This window comes from Anomaloglossus baeobatrachus, unplaced genomic scaffold, assembly GCF_048569485.1.
Source record: "Anomaloglossus baeobatrachus isolate aAnoBae1 unplaced genomic scaffold, aAnoBae1.hap1 Scaffold_883, whole genome shotgun sequence".
Taxonomy (NCBI): Eukaryota; Metazoa; Chordata; class Amphibia; order Anura; family Aromobatidae; genus Anomaloglossus; species Anomaloglossus baeobatrachus.
The window spans coordinates 42,920-61,663 of NW_027445276.1; the positions used below are offsets into that span (position 1 = coordinate 42,920).

The 18,744-nt window shown below is 46.1% G+C and overlaps 12 non-coding genes across 12 annotated transcripts; all 12 read left to right on the forward strand.

Moving 5' to 3' along the window:
• The first annotated feature begins 311 nt into the window (after positions 1–311).
• LOC142288982 (U2 spliceosomal RNA) lies at positions 312–502 on the forward strand. Its single transcript, XR_012749559.1, has one exon. It is a non-coding gene; the product is annotated as a U2 spliceosomal RNA (small nuclear RNA).
• A 1,387-nt stretch (positions 503–1,889) lies between these two features.
• LOC142288983 (U2 spliceosomal RNA) lies at positions 1,890–2,080 on the forward strand. Its single transcript, XR_012749560.1, has one exon. It is a non-coding gene; the product is annotated as a U2 spliceosomal RNA (small nuclear RNA).
• A 1,387-nt stretch (positions 2,081–3,467) lies between these two features.
• LOC142288984 (U2 spliceosomal RNA) lies at positions 3,468–3,658 on the forward strand. The gene has a single exon (XR_012749561.1). It is a non-coding gene; the product is annotated as a U2 spliceosomal RNA (small nuclear RNA).
• A 1,387-nt stretch (positions 3,659–5,045) lies between these two features.
• LOC142288986 (U2 spliceosomal RNA) lies at positions 5,046–5,236 on the forward strand. Its single transcript, XR_012749563.1, has one exon. It is a non-coding gene; the product is annotated as a U2 spliceosomal RNA (small nuclear RNA).
• A 1,387-nt stretch (positions 5,237–6,623) lies between these two features.
• On the forward strand, positions 6,624–6,814 carry LOC142288987 (U2 spliceosomal RNA). Its single transcript, XR_012749564.1, has one exon. It is a non-coding gene; the product is annotated as a U2 spliceosomal RNA (small nuclear RNA).
• Positions 6,815–8,201: 1,387 nt separating this feature from the next.
• Positions 8,202–8,392, forward strand: LOC142288988 (U2 spliceosomal RNA). Its single transcript, XR_012749565.1, has one exon. It is a non-coding gene; the product is annotated as a U2 spliceosomal RNA (small nuclear RNA).
• Positions 8,393–9,778: 1,386 nt separating this feature from the next.
• LOC142288989 (U2 spliceosomal RNA) lies at positions 9,779–9,969 on the forward strand. The gene has a single exon (XR_012749566.1). It is a non-coding gene; the product is annotated as a U2 spliceosomal RNA (small nuclear RNA).
• A 1,387-nt stretch (positions 9,970–11,356) lies between these two features.
• Positions 11,357–11,547, forward strand: LOC142288990 (U2 spliceosomal RNA). The gene has a single exon (XR_012749567.1). It is a non-coding gene; the product is annotated as a U2 spliceosomal RNA (small nuclear RNA).
• Positions 11,548–12,934: 1,387 nt separating this feature from the next.
• LOC142288991 (U2 spliceosomal RNA) lies at positions 12,935–13,125 on the forward strand. The gene has a single exon (XR_012749568.1). It is a non-coding gene; the product is annotated as a U2 spliceosomal RNA (small nuclear RNA).
• A 1,387-nt stretch (positions 13,126–14,512) lies between these two features.
• On the forward strand, positions 14,513–14,703 carry LOC142288992 (U2 spliceosomal RNA). The gene has a single exon (XR_012749569.1). It is a non-coding gene; the product is annotated as a U2 spliceosomal RNA (small nuclear RNA).
• Positions 14,704–16,090: 1,387 nt separating this feature from the next.
• On the forward strand, positions 16,091–16,281 carry LOC142288993 (U2 spliceosomal RNA). The gene has a single exon (XR_012749570.1). It is a non-coding gene; the product is annotated as a U2 spliceosomal RNA (small nuclear RNA).
• A 1,387-nt stretch (positions 16,282–17,668) lies between these two features.
• On the forward strand, positions 17,669–17,859 carry LOC142288994 (U2 spliceosomal RNA). The gene has a single exon (XR_012749571.1). It is a non-coding gene; the product is annotated as a U2 spliceosomal RNA (small nuclear RNA).
• The last annotated feature ends 885 nt before the right edge of the window (positions 17,860–18,744 follow it).

An 18,744-nucleotide genomic window follows, 5' to 3' on the forward strand; every position in this document is an offset into this window, starting at 1 on the left:
AGGGTGGCAGTGACGGAAAGTCAGGCAACCTGTCCTGTCCGTCTTTTTGTATCGTGAATTGGAAAGACTGCAAGGGGGAGGGGAGTTGCTTGCGCCCTAAAGGAGGAGTTATTCAGATTCATTGCAGTGGGCGGCGGCTGCAAAACGCACCATTCTTCTTGTTTTTGCTCTGCAAAGCAGCCTTTTCAAGGGTTGGCTTGGGTGACAAAATGTCTTGTGTAGGCGTGGGTTTGTCTCCCTCTCGCTCTCTCTCCCTAAGATGTGTCCGGCATAGGCCAGGGTGCCACTCGAGGCCCAAACCAATTCTGGTTATCGCTTCTCGGCCTTTTGGCTAAGATCAAGTGTAGTATCTGTTCTTATCAGTTTAATATCTGATACGTCCCCTATCTGGGGACCATATATTAAATGGATTTTTAGAACAGGGAGATGGAAAAAGAGCTTGCTCTGTCCACTCCACGCATTGACCTGGTATTGCAGTACCTCCAGGAACGGTGCACCCCTTCTTAACCCAGTTTCCAAAAGCAGAACTCAATTCACCTGATTCATATTAGCCCGATTTAATGAATTGGAAGAAAGCATACGTCTTCATATGCACCTCAATTTGGCCCATTCACTTTTCACACTTCCTCCTTTTGTTTTTTATCTTTCACACTTTTGACTTTCTTTATTCATCCAAATAGCAAACTCATCACCACTCAACCTGACCAACTCGACTATGTCCCCGTGCTGCAGTTCTCTGTCTTATCTAGATCATTTGCAATTGAATGGAATAGATCCCTTTTGGACAAAGTGGATTCACCTGCTGCTGCAGTGACCACAGGTGTGATAAGATCTAGAATTGGCATCTGGTGCGATCTCTCCGCTTCCACTCCAAAGAAAGTTACCTGTTTATTCCTATCATGCATTGGTTTTTGGGGTTTTCTTTGAGTAATGATGATCTCTTTAGTAGTCTGTTGGCGCCCTCTCCTGGAGGAATAGTTTGCTTGCTCTTGGACATTCTAAAAGAGAGGTCATGATAGACATTGAGCTTCTGAGCTCAATTGGGGACAGTCATGGGTGATGAATGTTTGCAACCTACTGCGAAGCCTCATACCGCAATATAAGGAACGTCAAATACTAAGAAAGGGCGGCCTATGAAAGAATTACTACTTTCAATAAGTACACTTAAACGGCTAATTGGGAATAGAAAAACTGTAAAAAGCCCTCTGAGAAAGCCCCCCTCTAACCTTTGATAGTAAGCTTTTCTGTAGTCTGCCTGTTGATGTATTTTCCGTTTGAACTGTGCACAACATGAAGAGACGGAACACTGGCGGCTTGTCACAATGCCCCCCGATGACATCACAATAGCGCTGCTGCCTAGAAAACAAGCTGCGCAGAAGAAGTTGTTCTTTGGGTGGGAGGGTGGGCTAGTGGAAGGAGGGGGCAATCTCTTTTTTTCCCGGGTGGTAGGGGGATGACAGGAGAAGGGAAGCGGGTGGTGAGAAAGGTACAGAGGGCAGGGTTTGGGGGCTGGGAAGGAAAGGGAAAAGATTAGGGTTTGGGGATGATGAAAGGGCTTTCTACGGGTAAGGATGGCAAAGGGTGGCAGTGACGGAAAGTCAGGCAACCTGTCCTGTCCGTCTTTTTGTATCGTGAATTGGAAAGACTGCAAGGGGGAGGGGAGTTGCTTGCGCCCTAAAGGAGGAGTTATTCAGATTCATTGCAGTGGGCGGCGGCTGCAAAACGCACCATTCTTCTTGTTTTTGCTCTGCAAAGCAGCCTTTTCAAGGGTTGGCTTGGGTGACAAAATGTCTTGTGTAGGCGTGGGTTTGTCTCCCTCTCGCTCTCTCTCCCTAAGATGTGTCCGGCATAGGCCAGGGTGCCACTCGAGGCCCAAACCAATTCTGGTTATCGCTTCTCGGCCTTTTGGCTAAGATCAAGTGTAGTATCTGTTCTTATCAGTTTAATATCTGATACGTCCCCTATCTGGGGACCATATATTAAATGGATTTTTAGAACAGGGAGATGGAAAAAGAGCTTGCTCTGTCCACTCCACGCATTGACCTGGTATTGCAGTACCTCCAGGAACGGTGCACCCCTTCTTAACCCAGTTTCCAAAAGCAGAACTCAATTCACCTGATTCATATTAGCCCGATTTAATGAATTGGAAGAAAGCATACGTCTTCATATGCACCTCAATTTGGCCCATTCACTTTTCACACTTCCTCCTTTTGTTTTTTATCTTTCACACTTTTGACTTTCTTTATTCATCCAAATAGCAAACTCATCACCACTCAACCTGACCAACTCGGCTATGTCCCCGTGCTGCAGTTCTCTGTCTTATCTAGATCATTTGCAATTGAATGGAATAGATCCCTTTTGGACAAAGTGGATTCATCTGCTGCTGCAGTGACCACAGGTGTGATAAGATCTAGAATTGGCATCTGGTGCGATCTCTCCGCTTCCACTCCAAAGAAAGTTACCTGTTTATTCCTATCATGCATTGGTTTTTGGGGTTTTCTTTGAGTAATGATGATCTCTTTAGTAGTCTGTTGGCGCCCTCTCCTGGAGGAATAGTTTGCTTGCTCTTGGACATTCTAAAAGAGAGGTCATGATAGACATTGAGCTTCTGAGCTCAATTGGGGACAGTCATGGGTGATGAATGTTTGCAACCTACTGCGAAGCCTCATACCGCAATATAAGGAACGTCAAATACTAAGAAAGGGCGGCCTATGAAAGAATTACTACTTTCAATAAGTACACTTAAACGGCTAATTGGGAATAGAAAAACTGTAAAAAGCCCTCTGAGAAAGCCCCCCTCTAACCTTTGATAGTAAGCTTTTCTGTAGTCTGCCTGTTGATGTATTTTCCGTTTGAACTGTGCACAACATGAAGAGACGGAACACTGGCGGCTTGTCACAATGCCCCCCGATGACATCACAATAGCGCTGCTGCCTAGAAAACAAGCTGCGCAGAAGAAGTTGTTCTTTGGGTGGGAGGGTGGGCTAGTGGAAGGAGGGGGCAATCTCTTTTTTTCCCGGGTGGTAGGGGGATGACAGGAGAAGGGAAGCGGGTGGTGAGAAAGGTACAGAGGGCAGGGTTTGGGGGCTGGGAAGGAAAGGGAAAAGATTAGGGTTTGGGGATGATGAAAGGGCTTTCTACGGGTAAGGATGGCAAAGGGTGGCAGTGACGGAAAGTCAGGCAACCTGTCCTGTCCGTCTTTTTGTATCGTGAATTGGAAAGACTGCAAGGGGGAGGGGAGTTGCTTGCGCCCTAAAGGAGGAGTTATTCAGATTCATTGCAGTGGGCGGCGGCTGCAAAACGCACCATTCTTCTTGTTTTTGCTCTGCAAAGCAGCCTTTTCAAGGGTTGGCTTGGGTGACAAAATGTCTTGTGTAGGCGTGGGTTTGTCTCCCTCTCGCTCTCTCTCCCTAAGATGTGTCCGGCATAGGCCAGGGTGCCACTCGAGGCCCAAACCAATTCTGGTTATCGCTTCTCGGCCTTTTGGCTAAGATCAAGTGTAGTATCTGTTCTTATCAGTTTAATATCTGATACGTCCCCTATCTGGGGACCATATATTAAATGGATTTTTAGAACAGGGAGATGGAAAAAGAGCTTGCTCTGTCCACTCCACGCATTGACCTGGTATTGCAGTACCTCCAGGAACGGTGCACCCCTTCTTAACCCAGTTTCCAAAAGCAGAACTCAATTCACCTGATTCATATTAGCCCGATTTAATGAATTGGAAGAAAGCATACGTCTTCATATGCACCTCAATTTGGCCCATTCACTTTTCACACTTCCTCCTTTTGTTTTTTATCTTTCACACTTTTGACTTTCTTTATTCATCCAAATAGCAAACTCATCACCACTCAACCTGACCAACTCGGCTATGTCCCCGTGCTGCAGTTCTCTGTCTTATCTAGATCATTTGCAATTGAATGGAATAGATCCCTTTTGGACAAAGTGGATTCACCTGCTGCTGCAGTGACCACAGGTGTGATAAGATCTAGAATTGGCATCTGGTGCGATCTCTCCGCTTCCACTCCAAAGAAAGTTACCTGTTTATTCCTATCATGCATTGGTTTTTGGGGTTTTCTTTGAGTAATGATGATCTCTTTAGTAGTCTGTTGGCGCCCTCTCCTGGAGGAATAGTTTGCTTGCTCTTGGACATTCTAAAAGAGAGGTCATGATAGACATTGAGCTTCTGAGCTCAATTGGGGACAGTCATGGGTGATGAATGTTTGCAACCTACTGCGAAGCCTCATACCGCAATATAAGGAACGTCAAATACTAAGAAAGGGCGGCCTATGAAAGAATTACTACTTTCAATAAGTACACTTAAACGGCTAATTGGGAATAGAAAAACTGTAAAAAGCCCTCTGAGAAAGCCCCCCTCTAACCTTTGATAGTAAGCTTTTCTGTAGTCTGCCTGTTGATGTATTTTCCGTTTGAACTGTGCACAACATGAAGAGACGGAACACTGGCGGCTTGTCACAATGCCCCCCGATGACATCACAATAGCGCTGCTGCCTAGAAAACAAGCTGCGCAGAAGAAGTTGTTCTTTGGGTGGGAGGGTGGGCTAGTGGAAGGAGGGGGCAATCTCTTTTTTTCCCGGGTGGTAGGGGGATGACAGGAGAAGGGAAGCGGGTGGTGAGAAAGGTACAGAGGGCAGGGTTTGGGGGCTGGGAAGGAAAGGGAAAAGATTAGGGTTTGGGGATGATGAAAGGGCTTTCTACGGGTAAGGATGGCAAAGGGTGGCAGTGACGGAAAGTCAGGCAACCTGTCCTGTCCGTCTTTTTGTATCGTGAATTGGAAAGACTGCAAGGGGGAGGGGAGTTGCTTGCGCCCTAAAGGAGGAGTTATTCAGATTCATTGCAGTGGGCGGCGGCTGCAAAACGCACCATTCTTCTTGTTTTTGCTCTGCAAAGCAGCCTTTTCAAGGGTTGGCTTGGGTGACAAAATGTCTTGTGTAGGCGTGGGTTTGTCTCCCTCTCGCTCTCTCTCCCTAAGATGTGTCCGGCATAGGCCAGGGTGCCACTCGAGGCCCAAACCAATTCTGGTTATCGCTTCTCGGCCTTTTGGCTAAGATCAAGTGTAGTATCTGTTCTTATCAGTTTAATATCTGATACGTCCCCTATCTGGGGACCATATATTAAATGGATTTTTAGAACAGGGAGATGGAAAAAGAGCTTGCTCTGTCCACTCCACGCATTGACCTGGTATTGCAGTACCTCCAGGAACGGTGCACCCCTTCTTAACCCAGTTTCCAAAAGCAGAACTCAATTCACCTGATTCATATTAGCCCGATTTAATGAATTGGAAGAAAGCATACGTCTTCATATGCACCTCAATTTGGCCCATTCACTTTTCACACTTCCTCCTTTTGTTTTTTATCTTTCACACTTTTGACTTTCTTTATTCATCCAAATAGCAAACTCATCACCACTCAACCTGACCAACTCGGCTATGTCCCCGTGCTGCAGTTCTCTGTCTTATCTAGATCATTTGCAATTGAATGGAATAGATCCCTTTTGGACAAAGTGGATTCACCTGCTGCTGCAGTGACCACAGGTGTGATAAGATCTAGAATTGGCATCTGGTGCGATCTCTCCGCTTCCACTCCAAAGAAAGTTACCTGTTTATTCCTATCATGCATTGGTTTTTGGGGTTTTCTTTGAGTAATGATGATCTCTTTAGTAGTCTGTTGGCGCCCTCTCCTGGAGGAATAGTTTGCTTGCTCTTGGACATTCTAAAAGAGAGGTCATGATAGACATTGAGCTTCTGAGCTCAATTGGGGACAGTCATGGGTGATGAATGTTTGCAACCTACTGCGAAGCCTCATACCGCAATATAAGGAACGTCAAATACTAAGAAAGGGCGGCCTATGAAAGAATTACTACTTTCAATAAGTACACTTAAACGGCTAATTGGGAATAGAAAAACTGTAAAAAGCCCTCTGAGAAAGCCCCCCTCTAACCTTTGATAGTAAGCTTTTCTGTAGTCTGCCTGTTGATGTATTTTCCGTTTGAACTGTGCACAACATGAAGAGACGGAACACTGGCGGCTTGTCACAATGCCCCCCGATGACATCACAATAGCGCTGCTGCCTAGAAAACAAGCTGCGCAGAAGAAGTTGTTCTTTGGGTGGGAGGGTGGGCTAGTGGAAGGAGGGGGCAATCTCTTTTTTTCCCGGGTGGTAGGGGGATGACAGGAGAAGGGAAGCGGGTGGTGAGAAAGGTACAGAGGGCAGGGTTTGGGGGCTGGGAAGGAAAGGGAAAAGATTAGGGTTTGGGGATGATGAAAGGGCTTTCTACGGGTAAGGATGGCAAAGGGTGGCAGTGACGGAAAGTCAGGCAACCTGTCCTGTCCGTCTTTTTGTATCGTGAATTGGAAAGACTGCAAGGGGGAGGGGAGTTGCTTGCGCCCTAAAGGAGGAGTTATTCAGATTCATTGCAGTGGGCGGCGGCTGCAAAACGCACCATTCTTCTTGTTTTTGCTCTGCAAAGCAGCCTTTTCAAGGGTTGGCTTGGGTGACAAAATGTCTTGTGTAGGCGTGGGTTTGTCTCCCTCTCGCTCTCTCTCCCTAAGATGTGTCCGGCATAGGCCAGGGTGCCACTCGAGGCCCAAACCAATTCTGGTTATCGCTTCTCGGCCTTTTGGCTAAGATCAAGTGTAGTATCTGTTCTTATCAGTTTAATATCTGATACGTCCCCTATCTGGGGACCATATATTAAATGGATTTTTAGAACAGGGAGATGGAAAAAGAGCTTGCTCTGTCCACTCCACGCATTGACCTGGTATTGCAGTACCTCCAGGAACGGTGCACCCCTTCTTAACCCAGTTTCCAAAAGCAGAACTCAATTCACCTGATTCATATTAGCCCGATTTAATGAATTGGAAGAAAGCATACGTCTTCATATGCACCTCAATTTGGCCCATTCACTTTTCACACTTCCTCCTTTTGTTTTTTATCTTTCACACTTTTGACTTTCTTTATTCATCCAAATAGCAAACTCATCACCACTCAACCTGACCAACTCGGCTATGTCCCCGTGCTGCAGTTCTCTGTCTTATCTAGATCATTTGCAATTGAATGGAATAGATCCCTTTTGGACAAAGTGGATTCACCTGCTGCTGCAGTGACCACAGGTGTGATAAGATCTAGAATTGGCATCTGGTGCGATCTCTCCGCTTCCACTCCAAAGAAAGTTACCTGTTTATTCCTATCATGCATTGGTTTTTGGGGTTTTCTTTGAGTAATGATGATCTCTTTAGTAGTCTGTTGGCGCCCTCTCCTGGAGGAATAGTTTGCTTGCTCTTGGACATTCTAAAAGAGAGGTCATGATAGACATTGAGCTTCTGAGCTCAATTGGGGACAGTCATGGGTGATGAATGTTTGCAACCTACTGCGAAGCCTCATACCGCAATATAAGGAACGTCAAATACTAAGAAAGGGCGGCCTATGAAAGAATTACTACTTTCAATAAGTACACTTAAACGGCTAATTGGGAATAGAAAAACTGTAAAAAGCCCTCTGAGAAAGCCCCCCTCTAACCTTTGATAGTAAGCTTTTCTGTAGTCTGCCTGTTGATGTATTTTCCGTTTGAACTGTGCACAACATGAAGAGACGGAACACTGGCGGCTTGTCACAATGCCCCCCGATGACATCACAATAGCGCTGCTGCCTAGAAAACAAGCTGCGCAGAAGAAGTTGTTCTTTGGGTGGGAGGGTGGGCTAGTGGAAGGAGGGGGCAATCTCTTTTTTTCCCGGGTGGTAGGGGGATGACAGGAGAAGGGAAGCGGGTGGTGAGAAAGGTACAGAGGGCAGGGTTTGGGGGCTGGGAAGGAAAGGGAAAAGATTAGGGTTTGGGGATGATGAAAGGGCTTTCTACGGGTAAGGATGGCAAAGGGTGGCAGTGACGGAAAGTCAGGCAACCTGTCCTGTCCGTCTTTTTGTATCGTGAATTGGAAAGACTGCAAGGGGGAGGGGAGTTGCTTGCGCCCTAAAGGAGGAGTTATTCAGATTCATTGCAGTGGGCGGCGGCTGCAAAACGCACCATTCTTCTTGTTTTTGCTCTGCAAAGCAGCCTTTTCAAGGGTTGGCTTGGGTGACAAAATGTCTTGTGTAGGCGTGGGTTTGTCTCCCTCTCGCTCTCTCTCCCTAAGATGTGTCCGGCATAGGCCAGGGTGCCACTCGAGGCCCAAACCAATTCTGGTTATCGCTTCTCGGCCTTTTGGCTAAGATCAAGTGTAGTATCTGTTCTTATCAGTTTAATATCTGATACGTCCCCTATCTGGGGACCATATATTAAATGGATTTTTAGAACAGGGAGATGGAAAAAGAGCTTGCTCTGTCCACTCCACGCATTGACCTGGTATTGCAGTACCTCCAGGAACGGTGCACCCCTTCTTAACCCAGTTTCCAAAAGCAGAACTCAATTCACCTGATTCATATTAGCCCGATTTAATGAATTGGAAGAAAGCATACGTCTTCATATGCACCTCAATTTGGCCCATTCACTTTTCACACTTCCTCCTTTTGTTTTTTATCTTTCACACTTTTGACTTTCTTTATTCATCCAAATAGCAAACTCATCACCACTCAACCTGACCAACTCGGCTATGTCCCCGTGCTGCAGTTCTCTGTCTTATCTAGATCATTTGCAATTGAATGGAATAGATCCCTTTTGGACAAAGTGGATTCACCTGCTGCTGCAGTGACCACAGGTGTGATAAGATCTAGAATTGGCATCTGGTGCGATCTCTCCGCTTCCACTCCAAAGAAAGTTACCTGTTTATTCCTATCATGCATTGGTTTTTGGGGTTTTCTTTGAGTAATGATGATCTCTTTAGTAGTCTGTTGGCGCCCTCTCCTGGAGGAATAGTTTGCTTGCTCTTGGACATTCTAAAAGAGAGGTCATGATAGACATTGAGCTTCTGAGCTCAATTGGGGACAGTCATGGGTGATGAATGTTTGCAACCTACTGCGAAGCCTCATACCGCAATATAAGGAACGTCAAATACTAAGAAAGGGCGGCCTATGAAAGAATTACTACTTTCAATAAGTACACTTAAACGGCTAATTGGGAATAGAAAAACTGTAAAAAGCCCTCTGAGAAAGCCCCCCTCTAACCTTTGATAGTAAGCTTTTCTGTAGTCTGCCTGTTGATGTATTTTCCGTTTGAACTGTGCACAACATGAAGAGACGGAACACTGGCGGCTTGTCACAATGCCCCCGATGACATCACAATAGCGCTGCTGCCTAGAAAACAAGCTGCGCAGAAGAAGTTGTTCTTTGGGTGGGAGGGTGGGCTAGTGGAAGGAGGGGGCAATCTCTTTTTTTCCCGGGTGGTAGGGGGATGACAGGAGAAGGGAAGCGGGTGGTGAGAAAGGTACAGAGGGCAGGGTTTGGGGGCTGGGAAGGAAAGGGAAAAGATTAGGGTTTGGGGATGATGAAAGGGCTTTCTACGGGTAAGGATGGCAAAGGGTGGCAGTGACGGAAAGTCAGGCAACCTGTCCTGTCCGTCTTTTTGTATCGTGAATTGGAAAGACTGCAAGGGGGAGGGGAGTTGCTTGCGCCCTAAAGGAGGAGTTATTCAGATTCATTGCAGTGGGCGGCGGCTGCAAAACGCACCATTCTTCTTGTTTTTGCTCTGCAAAGCAGCCTTTTCAAGGGTTGGCTTGGGTGACAAAATGTCTTGTGTAGGCGTGGGTTTGTCTCCCTCTCGCTCTCTCTCCCTAAGATGTGTCCGGCATAGGCCAGGGTGCCACTCGAGGCCCAAACCAATTCTGGTTATCGCTTCTCGGCCTTTTGGCTAAGATCAAGTGTAGTATCTGTTCTTATCAGTTTAATATCTGATACGTCCCCTATCTGGGGACCATATATTAAATGGATTTTTAGAACAGGGAGATGGAAAAAGAGCTTGCTCTGTCCACTCCACGCATTGACCTGGTATTGCAGTACCTCCAGGAACGGTGCACCCCTTCTTAACCCAGTTTCCAAAAGCAGAACTCAATTCACCTGATTCATATTAGCCCGATTTAATGAATTGGAAGAAAGCATACGTCTTCATATGCACCTCAATTTGGCCCATTCACTTTTCACACTTCCTCCTTTTGTTTTTTATCTTTCACACTTTTGACTTTCTTTATTCATCCAAATAGCAAACTCATCACCACTCAACCTGACAAACTCGGCTATGTCCCCGTGCTGCAGTTCTCTGTCTTATCTAGATCATTTGCAATTGAATGGAATAGATCCCTTTTGGACAAAGTGGATTCACCTGCTGCTGCAGTGACCACAGGTGTGATAAGATCTAGAATTGGCATCTGGTGCGATCTCTCCGCTTCCACTCCAAAGAAAGTTACCTGTTTATTCCTATCATGCATTGGTTTTTGGGGTTTTCTTTGAGTAATGATGATCTCTTTAGTAGTCTGTTGGCGCCCTCTCCTGGAGGAATAGTTTGCTTGCTCTTGGACATTCTAAAAGAGAGGTCATGATAGACATTGAGCTTCTGAGCTCAATTGGGGACAGTCATGGGTGATGAATGTTTGCAACCTACTGCGAAGCCTCATACCGCAATATAAGGAACGTCAAATACTAAGAAAGGGCGGCCTATGAAAGAATTACTACTTTCAATAAGTACACTTAAACGGCTAATTGGGAATAGAAAAACTGTAAAAAGCCCTCTGAGAAAGCCCCCCTCTAACCTTTGATAGTAAGCTTTTCTGTAGTCTGCCTGTTGATGTATTTTCCGTTTGAACTGTGCACAACATGAAGAGACGGAACACTGGCGGCTTGTCACAATGCCCCCCGATGACATCACAATAGCGCTGCTGCCTAGAAAACAAGCTGCGCAGAAGAAGTTGTTCTTTGGGTGGGAGGGTGGGCTAGTGGAAGGAGGGGGCAATCTCTTTTTTTCCCGGGTGGTAGGGGGATGACAGGAGAAGGGAAGCGGGTGGTGAGAAAGGTACAGAGGGCAGGGTTTGGGGGCTGGGAAGGAAAGGGAAAAGATTAGGGTTTGGGGATGATGAAAGGGCTTTCTACGGGTAAGGATGGCAAAGGGTGGCAGTGACGGAAAGTCAGGCAACCTGTCCTGTCCGTCTTTTTGTATCGTGAATTGGAAAGACTGCAAGGGGGAGGGGAGTTGCTTGCGCCCTAAAGGAGGAGTTATTCAGATTCATTGCAGTGGGCGGCGGCTGCAAAACGCACCATTCTTCTTGTTTTTGCTCTGCAAAGCAGCCTTTTCAAGGGTTGGCTTGGGTGACAAAATGTCTTGTGTAGGCGTGGGTTTGTCTCCCTCTCGCTCTCTCTCCCTAAGATGTGTCCGGCATAGGCCAGGGTGCCACTCGAGGCCCAAACCAATTCTGGTTATCGCTTCTCGGCCTTTTGGCTAAGATCAAGTGTAGTATCTGTTCTTATCAGTTTAATATCTGATACGTCCCCTATCTGGGGACCATATATTAAATGGATTTTTAGAACAGGGAGATGGAAAAAGAGCTTGCTCTGTCCACTCCACGCATTGACCTGGTATTGCAGTACCTCCAGGAACGGTGCACCCCTTCTTAACCCAGTTTCCAAAAGCAGAACTCAATTCACCTGATTCATATTAGCCCGATTTAATGAATTGGAAGAAAGCATACGTCTTCATATGCACCTCAATTTGGCCCATTCACTTTTCACACTTCCTCCTTTTGTTTTTTATCTTTCACACTTTTGACTTTCTTTATTCATCCAAATAGCAAACTCATCACCACTCAACCTGACCAACTCGGCTATGTCCCCGTGCTGCAGTTCTCTGTCTTATCTAGATCATTTGCAATTGAATGGAATAGATCCCTTTTGGACAAAGTGGATTCACCTGCTGCTGCAGTGACCACAGGTGTGATAAGATCTAGAATTGGCATCTGGTGCGATCTCTCCGCTTCCACTCCAAAGAAAGTTACCTGTTTATTCCTATCATGCATTGGTTTTTGGGGTTTTCTTTGAGTAATGATGATCTCTTTAGTAGTCTGTTGGCGCCCTCTCCTGGAGGAATAGTTTGCTTGCTCTTGGACATTCTAAAAGAGAGGTCATGATAGACATTGAGCTTCTGAGCTCAATTGGGGACAGTCATGGGTGATGAATGTTTGCAACCTACTGCGAAGCCTCATACCGCAATATAAGGAACGTCAAATACTAAGAAAGGGCGGCCTATGAAAGAATTACTACTTTCAATAAGTACACTTAAACGGCTAATTGGGAATAGAAAAACTGTAAAAAGCCCTCTGAGAAAGCCCCCCTCTAACCTTTGATAGTAAGCTTTTCTGTAGTCTGCCTGTTGATGTATTTTCCGTTTGAACTGTGCACAACATGAAGAGACGGAACACTGGCGGCTTGTCACAATGCCCCCCGATGACATCACAATAGCGCTGCTGCCTAGAAAACAAGCTGCGCAGAAGAAGTTGTTCTTTGGGTGGGAGGGTGGGCTAGTGGAAGGAGGGGGCAATCTCTTTTTTTCCCGGGTGGTAGGGGGATGACAGGAGAAGGGAAGCGGGTGGTGAGAAAGGTACAGAGGGCAGGGTTTGGGGGCTGGGAAGGAAAGGGAAAAGATTAGGGTTTGGGGATGATGAAAGGGCTTTCTACGGGTAAGGATGGCAAAGGGTGGCAGTGACGGAAAGTCAGGCAACCTGTCCTGTCCGTCTTTTTGTATCGTGAATTGGAAAGACTGCAAGGGGGAGGGGAGTTGCTTGCGCCCTAAAGGAGGAGTTATTCAGATTCATTGCAGTGGGCGGCGGCTGCAAAACGCACCATTCTTCTTGTTTTTGCTCTGCAAAGCAGCCTTTTCAAGGGTTGGCTTGGGTGACAAAATGTCTTGTGTAGGCGTGGGTTTGTCTCCCTCTCGCTCTCTCTCCCTAAGATGTGTCCGGCATAGGCCAGGGTGCCACTCGAGGCCCAAACCAATTCTGGTTATCGCTTCTCGGCCTTTTGGCTAAGATCAAGTGTAGTATCTGTTCTTATCAGTTTAATATCTGATACGTCCCCTATCTGGGGACCATATATTAAATGGATTTTTAGAACAGGGAGATGGAAAAAGAGCTTGCTCTGTCCACTCCACGCATTGACCTGGTATTGCAGTACCTCCAGGAACGGTGCACCCCTTCTTAACCCAGTTTCCAAAAGCAGAACTCAATTCACCTGATTCATATTAGCCCGATTTAATGAATTGGAAGAAAGCATACGTCTTCATATGCACCTCAATTTGGCCCATTCACTTTTCACACTTCCTCCTTTTGTTTTTTATCTTTCACACTTTTGACTTTCTTTATTCATCCAAATAGCAAACTCATCACCACTCAACCTGACCAACTCGGCTATGTCCCCGTGCTGCAGTTCTCTGTCTTATCTAGATCATTTGCAATTGAATGGAATAGATCCCTTTTGGACAAAGTGGATTCACCTGCTGCTGCAGTGACCACAGGTGTGATAAGATCTAGAATTGGCATCTGGTGCGATCTCTCCGCTTCCACTCCAAAGAAAGTTACCTGTTTATTCCTATCATGCATTGGTTTTTGGGGTTTTCTTTGAGTAATGATGATCTCTTTAGTAGTCTGTTGGCGCCCTCTCCTGGAGGAATATTTTGCTTGCTCTTGGACATTCTAAAAGAGAGGTCATGATAGACATTGAGCTTCTGAGCTCAATTGGGGACAGTCATGGGTGATGAATGTTTGCAACCTACTGCGAAGCCTCATACCGCAATATAAGGAACGTCAAATACTAAGAAAGGGCGGCCTATGAAAGAATTACTACTTTCAATAAGTACACTTAAACGGCTAATTGGGAATAGAAAAACTGTAAAAAGCCCTCTGAGAAAGCCCCCCTCTAACCTTTGATAGTAAGCTTTTCTGTAGTCTGCCTGTTGATGTATTTTCCGTTTGAACTGTGCACAACATGAAGAGACGGAACACTGGCGGCTTGTCACAATGCCCCCCGATGACATCACAATAGCGCTGCTGCCTAGAAAACAAGCTGCGCAGAAGAAGTTGTTCTTTGGGTGGGAGGGTGGGCTAGTGGAAGGAGGGGGCAATCTCTTTTTTTCCCGGGTGGTAGGGGGATGACAGGAGAAGGGAAGCGGGTGGTGAGAAAGGTACAGAGGGCAGGGTTTGGGGGCTGGGAAGGAAAGGGAAAAGATTAGGGTTTGGGGATGATGAAAGGGCTTTCTACGGGTAAGGATGGCAAAGGGTGGCAGTGACGGAAAGTCAGGCAACCTGTCCTGTCCGTCTTTTTGTATCGTGAATTGGAAAGACTGCAAGGGGGAGGGGAGTTGCTTGCGCCCTAAAGGAGGAGTTATTCAGATTCATTGCAGTGGGCGGCGGCTGCAAAACGCACCATTCTTCTTGTTTTTGCTCTGCAAAGCAGCCTTTTCAAGGGTTGGCTTGGGTGACAAAATGTCTTGTGTAGGCGTGGGTTTGTCTCCCTCTCGCTCTCTCTCCCTAAGATGTGTCCGGCATAGGCCAGGGTGCCACTCGAGGCCCAAACCAATTCTGGTTATCGCTTCTCGGCCTTTTGGCTAAGATCAAGTGTAGTATCTGTTCTTATCAGTTTAATATCTGATACGTCCCCTATCTGGGGACCATATATTAAATGGATTTTTAGAACAGGGAGATGGAAAAAGAGCTTGCTCTGTCCACTCCACGCATTGACCTGGTATTGCAGTACCTCCAGGAACGGTGCACCCCTTCTTAACCCAGTTTCCAAAAGCAGAACTCAATTCACCTGATTCATATTAGCCCGATTTAATGAATTGGAAGAAAGCATACGTCTTCATATGCACCTCAATTTGGCCCATTCACTTTTCACACTTCCTCCTTTTGTTTTTTATCTTTCACACTTTTGACTTTCTTTATTCATCCAAATAGCAAACTCATCACCACTCAACCTGACCAACTCGGCTATGTCCCCGTGCTGCAGTTCTCTGTCTTATCTAGATCATTTGCAATTGAATGGAATAGATCCCTTTTGGACAAAGTGGATTCACCTGCTGCTGCAGTGACCACAGGTGTGATAAGATCTAGAATTGGCATCTGGTGCGATCTCTCCGCTTCCACTCCAAAGAAAGTTACCTGTTTATTCCTATCATGCATTGGTTTTTGGGGTTTTCTTTGAGTAATGATGATCTCTTTAGTAGTCTGTTGGCGCCCTCTCCTGGAGGAATAGTTTGCTTGCTCTTGGACATTCTAAAAGAGAGGTCATGATAGACATTGAGCTTCTGAGCTCAATTGGGGACAGTCATGGGTGATGAATGTTTGCAACCTACTGCGAAGCCTCATACCGCAATATAAGGAACGTCAAATACTAAGAAAGGGCGGCCTATGAAAGAATTACTACTTTCAATAAGTACACTTAAACGGCTAATTGGGAATAGAAAAACTGTAAAAAGCCCTCTGAGAAAGCCCCCCTCTAACCTTTGATAGTAAGCTTTTCTGTAGTCTGCCTGTTGATGTATTTTCCGTTTGAACTGTGCACAACATGAAGAGACGGAACACTGGCGGCTTGTCACAATGCCCCCCGATGACATCACAATAGCGCTGCTGCCTAGAAAACAAGCTGCGCAGAAGAAGTTGTTCTTTGGGTGGGAGGGTGGGCTAGTGGAAGAAGGGGGCAATCTCTTTTTTTCCCGGGTGGTAGGGGGATGACAGGAGAAGGGAAGCGGGTGGTGAGAAAGGTACAGAGGGCAGGGTTTGGGGGCTGGGAAGGAAAGGGAAAAGATTAGGGTTTGGGGATGATGAAAGGGCTTTCTACGGGTAAGGATGGCAAAGGGTGGCAGTGACGGAAAGTCAGGCAACCTGTCCTGTCCGTCTTTTTGTATCGTGAATTGGAAAGACTGCAAGGGGGAGGGGAGTTGCTTGCGCCCTAAAGGAGGAGTTATTCAGATTCATTGCAGTGGGCGGCGGCTGCAAAACGCACCATTCTTCTTGTTTTTGCTCTGCAAAGCAGCCTTTTCAAGGGTTGGCTTGGGTGACAAAATGTCTTGTGTAGGCGTGGGTTTGTCTCCCTCTCGCTCTCTCTCCCTAAGATGTGTCCGGCATAGGCCAGGGTGCCACTCGAGGCCCAAACCAATTCTGGTTATCGCTTCTCGGCCTTTTGGCTAAGATCAAGTGTAGTATCTGTTCTTATCAGTTTAATATCTGATACGTCCCCTATCTGGGGACCATATATTAAATGGATTTTTAGAACAGGGAGATGGAAAAAGAGCTTGCTCTGTCCACTCCACGCATTGACCTGGTATTGCAGTACCTCCAGGAACGGTGCACCCCTTCTTAACCCAGTTTCCAAAAGCAGAACTCAATTCACCTGATTCATATTAGCCCGATTTAATGAATTGGAAGAAAGCATACGTCTTCATATGCACCTCAATTTGGCCCATTCACTTTTCACACTTCCTCCTTTTGTTTTTTATCTTTCACACTTTTGACTTTCTTTATTCATCCAAATAGCAAACTCATCACCACTCAACCTGACCAACTCGGCTATGTCCCCGTGCTGCAGTTCTCTGTCTTATCTAGATCATTTGCAATTGAATGGAATAGATCCCTTTTGGACAAAGTGGATTCACCTGCTGCTGCAGTGACCACAGGTGTGATAAGATCTAGAATTGGCATCTGGTGCGATCTCTCCGCTTCCACTCCAAAGAAAGTTACCTGTTTATTCCTATCATGCATTGGTTTTTGGGGTTTTCTTTGAGTAATGATGATCTCTTTAGTAGTCTGTTGGCGCCCTCTCCTGGAGGAATAGTTTGCTTGCTCTTGGACATTCTAAAAGAGAGGTCATGATAGACATTGAGCTTCTGAGCTCAATTGGGGACAGTCATGGGTGATGAATGTTTGCAACCTACTGCGAAGCCTCATACCGCAATATAAGGAACGTCAAATACTAAGAAAGGGCGGCCTATGAAAGAATTACTACTTTCAATAAGTACACTTAAACGGCTAATTGGGAATAGAAAAACTGTAAAAAGCCCTCTGAGAAAGCCCCCCTCTAACCTTTGATAGTAAGCTTTTCTGTAGTCTGCCTGTTGATGTATTTTCCGTTTGAACTGTGCACAACATGAAGAGACGGAACACTGGCGGCTTGTCACAATGCCCCCCGATGACATCACAATAGCGCTGCTGCCTAGAAAACAAGCTGCGCAGAAGAAGTTGTTCTTTGGGTGGGAGGGTGGGCTAGTGGAAGGAGGGGGCAATCTCTTTTTTTCCCGGGTGGTAGGGGGATGACAGGAGAAGGGAAGCGGGTGGTGAGAAAGGTACAGAGGGCAGGGTTTGGGGGCTGGGAAGGAAAGGGAAAAGATTAGGGTTTGGGGATGATGAAAGGGCTTTCTACGGGTAAGGATGGCAAAGGGTGGCAGTGACGGAAAGTCAGGCAACCTGTCCTGTCCGTCTTTTTGTATCGTGAATTGGAAAGACTGCAAGGGGGAGGGGAGTTGCTTGCGCCCTAAAGGAGGAGTTATTCAGATTCATTGCAGTGGGCGGCGGCTGCAAAACGCACCATTCTTCTTGTTTTTGCTCTGCAAAGCAGCCTTTTCAAGGGTTGGCTTGGGTGACAAAATGTCTTGTGTAGGCGTGGGTTTGTCTCCCTCTCGCTCTCTCTCCCTAAGATGTGTCCGGCATAGGCCAGGGTGCCACTCGAGGCCCAAACCAATTCTGGTTATCGCTTCTCGGCCTTTTGGCTAAGATCAAGTGTAGTATCTGTTCTTATCAGTTTAATATCTGATACGTCCCCTATCTGGGGACCATATATTAAATGGATTTTTAGAACAGGGAGATGGAAAAAGAGCTTGCTCTGTCCACTCCACGCATTGACCTGGTATTGCAGTACCTCCAGGAACGGTGCACCCCTTCTTAACCCAGTTTCCAAAAGCAGAACTCAATTCACCTGATTCATATTAGCCCGATTTAATGAATTGGAAGAAAGCATACGTCTTCATATGCACCTCAATTTGGCCCATTCACTTTTCACACTTCCTCCTTTTGTTTTTTATCTTTCACACTTTTGACTTTCTTTATTCATCCAAATAGCAAACTCATCACCACTCAACCTGACCAACTCGGCTATGTCCCCGTGCTGCAGTTCTCTGTCTTATCTAGATCATTTGCAATTGAATGGAATAGATCCCTTTTGGACAAAGTGGATTCACCTGCTGCTGCAGTGACCACAGGTGTGATAAGATCTAGAATTGGCATCTGGTGCGATCTCTCCGCTTCCACTCCAAAGAAAGTTACCTGTTTATTCCTATCATGCATTGGTTTTTGGGGTTTTCTTTGAGTAATGATGATCTCTTTAGTAGTCTGTTGGCGCCCTCTCCTGGAGGAATAGTTTGCTTGCTCTTGGACATTCTAAAAGAGAGGTCATGATAGACATTGAGCTTCTGAGCTCAATTGGGGACAGTCATGGGTGATGAATGTTTGCAACCTACTGCGAAGCCTCATACCGCAATATAAGGAACGTCAAATACTAAGAAAGGGCGGCCTATGAAAGAATTACTACTTTCAATAAGTACACTTAAACGGCTAATTGGGAATAGAAAAACTGTAAAAAGCCCTCTGAGAAAGCCCCCCTCTAACCTTTGATAGTAAGCTTTTCTGTAGTCTGCCTGTTGATGTATTTTCCGTTTGAACTGTGCACAACATGAAGAGACGGAACACTGGCGGCTTGTCACAATGCCCCCCGATGACATCACAATAGCGCTGCTGCCTAGAAAACAAGCTGCGCAGAAGAAGTTGTT